Raw genomic sequence first — 8691 nt, forward strand, 5'->3', positions numbered from 1 at the left:
ATTCCGGTAAACCCACAACCTTCCAGTGTGGGCGTTATGGCCATCATGAACATGTCACAGTGCTGCAGAGATTTTGTTTATGGCCAGTTTTGGGGCCAGTTTATGGCCAGATTTTGGGGGGCCTGTTCCCAACAATTAGCCAATGACATAAATGTAGAAATTGAGAGTTTTTAGAAACTTTTATAGCAATTTAACAACACTTTATGTCTGTTTAATCTAATAATAAAAATCAGAAGCTTATATTTTGAATATCTTTTCATTCTATTTTTCTAGTAATTTTTTATTTTTATTTTATTTACAAAAATATTGCTCTATGATGAATTGGTCCTTTAGCAGATTGTTTGAGAAGCACTGTTCTACCTTGCTCTTGTTTACTTACAGAGTTCATCTACTCTCATTTGATATAATGCTTTTAGAATCCTTAAGAATGTGAATTGATCTGGTTTTTGTTTAGAAGAGTAAATGAGATAATCTATGGGAAAGCACCATCTACAGGGCCTGGCACTGAAGTAGGCTGAATCTAAATCTTACTTAGAGACATGCTGCATGCTATTCTTTGATAGGATGAGAAGACCTTGTACCAGCTCCCTCCACTCTAAATTGGTATTTACAATTATGTCCCCACTGAACAGCACCCCCTCTCATGCTCGGTCATTGTTTTCATCTTACCCAAGGGGTTTGATTCTAAGGACAGATCATCAATTAAATGTGTGATATGTAAGACTCTGCTGAATCTCTAGGCTGCCTCTTCTTGAAATTGGGGCCTAGACAAATGCACTGGAAGAGAATAAACTCAGGTTCCAATCTTAGCTTAGCAGCCAGGTGATCTTGGATAAATCTCTTCCCTTTCTGCATTTATTTTTCCCATCATATATAAAATGAAGCCAAGGCAGTACCTACTAAAGCCAACCATCATACATACCTTATGATCAACAATTTCAATTATAGGTTATACCCAACAAAAATGAGTACATGCATACACACAGATATAGGCTCTAGAAAGTTCACAGCAGCACCATTCAACTGCCTGTTAACAGTTGAATTGATTGTGATAACCACAGCAATGAGAGTGAACAATTTGCAACTACAAGCAGCAGCAGGAATGGATCTTACAATATAATGTTGAGCAAAGGAAATCAGACACAAAAGACCACATACAGTATAATTGTATTCATATAAAGTTCACAAACAGGCAAAACTACTCTATAATGTTAGAAGTCAGGATATTGATTAGCCTTGGATGGTGTAGTGACTAGAATGGAGTGGGCGGCATGAGGGAAACCACTGAAGCTGCTAATGTTCTGTTTCCTGATCTGGATACTGGTTACATGGATATATTCACTTTTAAAAATCAATGAGACATACACATAGTACTTTCAGCAGATTTTCTGTATGTATTTTATACTTCAATAAAAATCTACAGCTGGGCATGGTGGCTCATGCCTGTAATCCCAGCACTTTGGGAGGCTGAGCCGGGTGGATTGCTTGAGTTTGGAATTCAAGGCCAGCCTGGACAACATGGCAAAAACCTGTCTCTACAAAAAATACAAAAATTAGCCAGGTATGATGACATGCGCCTGTAGTCCCAGCTACTCAGGAGGCTGAGGTGTAAGGATGGCTTGAGCCAAGGAGGCAAAGGCTGCAGTGAGCCGAGATTGCGCCATTGCACTCCAGGCTGGGCAACAGAGCCAGACCCTGTCTCAAAAAAAAATTATGAATTTATCACAAACATGATTAATTTTTTAAAATGAAGCCATGGGACTATATGCCCTGTAGGGTTTCTTTTATGTCTAGTCTCCTCCAAATTCCTGGGTGGCCCATGTCACTCAAAACTTCACAGTTCCCAAACAAGGCCAGTTCTGTCCCCAGCCTTTTCTTAGGCAATTACATTTCTAGATAAACTTGTCGCTACTCTCAGCCACCCAGCAGCTTTCCTACCCCGGTCCTGTCATCTTCCTTCAAGAATGCCAACAGGCAGGCTGTGTGATGTACAAGAAAGGATCACGTAGTGGTGAAGCATATGGGTTCAAATCACCATTCTGCAGCCAAAGCTGTATAATCCTGTGCAAGTTACTTAACCTTGCTGTTGCCTCACTTTTATCATAAAATGAGTGATTCCTCATGAGGTTGTTGAGAGGACCAAGAGAGTGAGAATAAATAAGCAACTCAGCTCAGTGCCTAGCAGATGATAAATTAATAAATACTGGCTATCAGTATCTCTCTTTTTTTTTCTTTTTTTTTTATTATACTTTAAGTTCTAGGGTACATGAGCACAATGTGCAGGTTTGTTACAAAGGTATACATGTGCCACGTTGGTTTGCTGCATCCATCAACTCATCATTTACATTAGGTATTTCTCCTAATCCTATCCCTCCCCTAGCCCCCCATCCCCCAACAGGCCCCAGTGTGTGATGTTCCCCGCCCTGTGTCCATGTGTCTCATTGTTCAACTCCCACCTATGAGTGAGAACATGTGGTGTTTGGTTTTCTGTCCTTGTGATAGTTTCCTTAGAATGATGGTTTCCAGCTTCATCAAAGTCCCTTCAAAGGACAGGAACTCATCCTTTTTATGGCTGCATAGTATTCCATGGTGTATATGTGCCACATTTTCTTAATCCAGTCTATCATTGATGGGCATTTGGGTTGGTTCCAAGTCTTGGCTATTGTGAATAGTGCCACAATAAACATACGTGTGCATGTGTCTTTATAGTAGCATGATTTATAATCCTTTGGGTATATACCCAGTAATGGGCTAGCTGGGTCAAATGGTATTTCTAGCTCTAGATCCTTGAGGAATCACCACACTGTCCTCCACAGTGGTTGAACTAATTTATACTCCCACCAACAGTGTAAAAGTGTTCCTATTTCTCCACATCCTCTCCAGCATCTGTTGATTCCTGACTTTTTAATGATGGCCATTCTAACTGGCGTGAGATGGTATCTCATTGTGGTTTTGATTTGCATTTCTCTGATGACCAGTGATGATGAGCATTTTTTCATATGTTTGTTGGCTGCATAAACGTCTTCTTTTGAGAAGTGTCTGTTCATATCCTTTGCCCACTTTTTAATGGGATTGTTTTTTTCTTGTAAATTTATTTAAGTTCTTTGTAGATTCTGTATATTAGCCCTTTGTCAGATGGGTAGATTGCAAAGATTCTCTCCTATTCTGTAGGTTGCCTGTTCACTATGATGATAGTTTATTTTGCTGTGCAGAAGCTCTTTAGTTTAATTAGATCCTATATGTCTATTTTGGCTTTTGTTGCCATTGCTTTTGGTGTTTTAGTCATGAAGTCTTTGCCCATGCCTATGTCCTGAATGGTACTGCCTAGGTTTTATCCTAGGGTTTTTATGCTGTTAGGTCTTACATTTAAGTCTTTAATCCATCTTGAGTTAATTTTTGTATATGGTGTAAGGAAGGGATCCAGTTTCAGCTTTCTACATATGGCTAGCCAGTTATCCCAGCACCATTTATTAAATAGGGAATCCTTTCCTCATTGTTTGTTTTTGCCAGGTTTGTCAAAGATCAGATGGTTGTAGATGTGTGGTGTTATTTCTGAGGCCTCTTTTCTGTTCCATTGGTCTGTATATCTGTTTTGGTACCAGTACCATGATGTTTTGGTTACTGTAGCCTTGTAGTATAGTTTGAAGTCAGGTAGTGTGATGTCTCTAGCTTTTTTCTTTTTGCTTAGGATTATCTGGGCTATGTGGGCTCTTTTTTGGTCCCATATGAACTTTAAAGTAGTTTTTTCCAATTCTGTGAAGAAAGTCAGTGGTAGCTTGATGGGGATAGCATTGAATCTATAAATTACTTTGGGCAGTATGGCCATTTTCACAATATTGATTCTTCCTATCCATGAGCATGGAATGTTCTTCCATTTGTTTGTGTTCTCTTTTATTTCGTTGAGCAGTGGTTTGTAGTTCTCCTTGAAGAGGTCCTTCACATCCCTTTTAAGTTGAATTCCTAGGTATTTTATTCTCTTTGTAGCAATTGTGAATGGGAGTTCACTCATGATTTGGAGCTCTGTTTCTCTATTATTGGTGTATAGGAATTCTTGTGATTTTTGCACATTGATTTTGTATCCTGAGACTGCTAAAGTTGCTTATCAGCTTAAGGAGATTTGGGGCTGAGATGATGGGGTTTTCTAAATATACAATCATGTCATCTGCAAAAAGGGACAATTTGACTTCCTCTTTTCCCAATTGAATACCCTTTATTTCTTTCTCTTGCCTGATTGCCCTGACCAGAAATTCCAACACTATGTTGAATAGGAGTGGTGAGAGAGGGCATCCTTGTCTTGTGCCAGTTTTCAAAGGGAATGCTTCCAGTTTTTACCATTGAGTATGTATGATATTGGCTGCGGGTTTGTCATAAGTAGCTCTTATTTTTTTGAGATATGTTCCATTAATACCTAGTTTATTGAGAGATTTTAGCATGAAAGGCTGTTGAATTTTGTCAAAGGCCTTTTCTGCATCTATTGAGATAATCATGTGGTTTTTGTCATTGGTTCTGTTTATGTGATGGATTACGTTTATTGATTTGCATACGTTGAACCAGCCTTGCATCCCAGGGATGAAGCTGACTTGATCATGGTGGATAAGCTTTTTGATGTGCTCCTGGATTCGGTTTGCCAGTATTTTATTGAGGATTATCACATCGATGTTTATCAGGGATATTGACCTAAAATTCTCTTTTTTTGGTGTGTCTCTACCAGGCTAGCCTCATAAAATGAGTTAGAGAGGATTCCCTCTTTTTCTATTGATTGAAATAGTTTCAGAAGGAATGGTACCAGCTCCTCTTTGTACCTCTGATAGAATTCGGCTGTGAATCTGTCTGGTCCTGGACTTTTTTTCATTGGTAGGCTATTAATTATTGCCTCAATTTCAGAACCAGTTATTGGTCTATTCAGAGATTCAACTTCTTCCTGGTTTAGTCTTGGGAGGTTGTATGTGTCCAGGAATTTATCCATTTTTTCTAGATTTTCTAGTTTATTTGCATAGAGTTATTTATAGTATTCTCTGATGGTAGTTTGTATTTCTGTGGGATTGGTGGTGACATCCCCTTTATCATTTTTTATTGTGTCTATTTGATTCTTCTGCCTTTTCTTCTTTATTAGTCTCGCTAGTGGTCTATTTTGTTGATCTTTTCAAAAAACCAGCTCCAGGATTCATTGATTTTTTGAAAGTTTTTGTGTGTCTCTATCTCCTTTAGTTCTGCTCTGATCTTAGTTATTTCTTGCCTTCTGCTAGCTTTTGAATTTGTTTGCTCTTGCTTCTGTAGTTCTTTTAATTGTGATGTTAGGGTGTCAATTTTAGATGTTTCCTGCTTTCTTTTGTGGGCACTTAGTGGTATAAATTTCCCTCTACACAGTGCTTTAAATGTGTCCCAGAGTTTCTGGTATGTTGTGTCTTTGTTCTCGTTGGTTTCAAAGAACATCTTTATTTCTGCCTTCATTTTGTTATTCACCCAGTAGTCAGGAGCAGGTTGCTCAGTTTCCATGTAGTTGTGCAGTTTTGAGTGAATTTCTTAATCCAGAGTTCTAATTTGATTGCACTGTGGTCTGAGAGACAGTTTGTTGTGACTTCTGTTCTTTTACATTTGCTGAGGAGTGTTTTACTACCAATTATGTGGTCAATTTTAGAATAAGTGTGATGTGGTGCTGAGAAGAATGTATATTCTGTTGACTTGGGGTGGAGAGCTCTGTAGATGTCTATTAGGTCTGCTTAGTCCAGAGCTGAGTTCAAGTCCTGGATATCCTTGTTAACCTTCTGTCTCATTGATCTCTCTAATATTGACAGTGGGGTGTTAAAGTCTCCCATTGTTATTCTGTGGGGGTCTAAGTCTATTTGTACGTCTCTAAGGACTTGCTTTATGAATCTGGGTGTTCCTGTATTGGGTGCATATATATTTAGGATAGTTAGCTCTTCTTGGTGAATTGATCCCTTTACCATTATGTAATGGCCTTCTTTGTCTCTTTTGATCTCTGTTGGCTTAAAGTCTGTTTTATCAGAGACTAAGATTGCAACCCCTGCTGTTTTTTTTTTTTTTTTTTTTTTTTTTGCTTTCCATTTGCTTGGTAGATCTTCCTCCATCCCTTTATTTTGAGTCTATGTGAGTCTTTACATGTGAGATGGGTCTCCTGAATATAGCACACTGATGGGTCTTGACTCTTTATCCAGTTTGGCAGTCTGTCTTTTAATTGGGGCACTTAGCCCACTTACATGTAAGATTAATATTGTTATGTTTGAATTTGATCCTGTCATTATGATGTTAGCTGGTTGTTTTGCCCATTAATTGATGCAGTTTCTTTGTAGTGTCAATGGTCTTTACCATTTGGGATGTTTTTGCAGTGGCTGGTACCGATTGTTTCTTTGCATGTTTAGTGTTTCCTTCAGGAGCTCTTATAAGGCAGGCCTGGTGGTTACAAAATCTCTCAGCATTTGCTTGTCTGTAAAGGGTTTTATTTCTCCTTCACTTACGAAGCTTAGTTTGGCTGGATATGAGATTCTGGGTTGAAAATTCTTTTCTTTAAGAATGTTGAATATTGGCCCCCACTCTCTTCTGGCTTGTAGAGTTTCTGCAGAGAGATCAGCTGTTAGTCTGATGGGCCTCCCTTTGTGGGTAACCTGACCTTTCTCTCTGGCTGCCCTTAACATTTTTTCCTTCAATTCAACCTTGGTGAATCTGACAATTATGTGTCTTGGGGTTACTCTTCTCGAGGAGTATCTTTGTGGTGTTCTCTGTATTTCCTGAATTTGAATGTTGGCCTGCCTTGCTAGGTTAGGGAAGTTCTCCTGGATAATATCCTGAAGAATGTTTTCTAACTTGGTTCCATTCTCCCCATCACTTTTCGGTACACCAATCAAACGTATATTTGGTCTATTCACATAGTCCCATATTTCTTGGAGGCTTTGTTCGTTTCTTTTCACTCTTTTCTCTCTAATCTTGTCTTTTTGCTTTATTTAATTAATTTGTTCTTCAATCACTGATATCCTTTCTTCCACTTGATCGAACTGGCTATCGAAGCTTGTGCATGCGTCATGAAGTTCTTGTGCCGTGGTTTTCAGCTCCATCAGGTCATTTAAGTTCTTCTCTACACTGTTTACTCTAGTTAGTCATTTGTCTAACCTTTTTTCAAAGTTTTTAGCTTCCTTGCGATGGTTTTGAATATGCTCCTTTAGCTCAGAGAAGTTTGTTATTACCGACCTTCTGAGGCCTACTTCTGTCAACTCATCAAACTCATTCTCCGTCCAGTTTTGTTCTGTTGCTGGTGAGGAGCTGCGATGCTTTGGAGAAGAGGCACTCTGTTTTTTGGAATTCTCAGCTTTTCTGCTCTGGCTTCTCCCCATCTTTGTGGTTTTTGATCTTTGATGTTGGTGATCTACAGATGGGGTTTTGGTGTGGATGTCCTTTTTGTTGATATTGATGCTATTCCTTTCTGTTTGTTAGTTTTCTTTCTAACAGTCAGACCCCTCAGCTGCATGTCTGTTGGAGTTTGCTGGAGGTCCACTCCAGACACTGTTCACCTGGGTATCACCAGCGGAAGCTGCAGAACAGCAAGTATTGCTACCTGATCCTTCCTCTGGAAGCTTTGTCCCAGAGGGGCACCCGCCTGTTTGAGGTGTCTGTTGGCCCCTAATGGGAGATGTTTCCCAGTCAGGCTACACGGGGGTCAGGAACCCACTTGAGGAGGCAGTCTGTCCGTTCTCGAAGCTCGAACACCATGCTGAGAGAACCACTGCTCTCTTCAGAGCTGTCAGACAGGGATGTTTAAGTCTGCAGAAGCTGTCTGCTGCCTTTTGTTCTACTATGCCCTGCCTTCAGAGGTGGAATCTACAGAGACAGTAGGCCTTGCTAAGCTGCAGTGGGCTCCACCCAATTCGTGCTTCCTGGCCTCTTTGTTTACACTGTGAGCTACTCAAGCCTCAGCAATGGCAGACGCCCCTCCCTCCGCCAATCTGCAGCATCGCAGGTGGATCTCAGACTGCTGTGCTAGCAGTGAGCAAGGCTCCGTGGGCGTGGGACCCACTGAGCCAGGCATGGGAGGGTATCTCCTGGTCTGCCAGTTGCTAAGACTGTGGAGAAAGCACAGTATTTGGTCAAGAGTGTACCGTTTCTCCAGGTACAGTCTGTCATGGCTTCCCTTGGCTAGGAAAGGGAAATCCCCTGACCCCTTGCGCTTCCCGGGTGAGGCAACGCCCTGCCCTGCTTCAGCTCCCCCTCCACGGGCTGCACCCACTGTCCAACCAGTCCCAATGAGAGGAACCAGATACCTCAGCTTGAAATGCAAGAATCACCTGTCTTCTGTGTCGATCTCGCTAGGAGCTGCAGACCGGAGCTGTTCTTATTTGGCCATCTTAAAAGCACCCTTTTTTCTTTTTTTTTTTTTAGACTGAGTCTCATTCTGTTGCCCAGGCTGGAGTGCAGTGGCATGATCTTGGCTCACTGTAACCTCTGCCTCCCAGGTTCAAGCGATTCTCCTGCTTCAGCCTCCTGAGTAGGTGGGATTACAGGCACATGCCACCAAGCCTGGCTAATTTTTGTATTTTTAGTAGACACAGGGTTTCACCATGTTGGTCAGGCTGGTCTCAAACTCCTGACTTCGTGATCTGCCTGCCTTGGCCTCCCAAAATGCTGGGATTACAGGCATGAGCCATTGGGCCCAGCCAAGCTATTAGTATGTCATTTGAGACT

This window comes from Pongo abelii, chromosome 9 (genome assembly GCF_028885655.2).
Source record: "Pongo abelii isolate AG06213 chromosome 9, NHGRI_mPonAbe1-v2.0_pri, whole genome shotgun sequence".
NCBI classification, from domain to species: Eukaryota; Metazoa; Chordata; class Mammalia; order Primates; family Hominidae; genus Pongo; species Pongo abelii.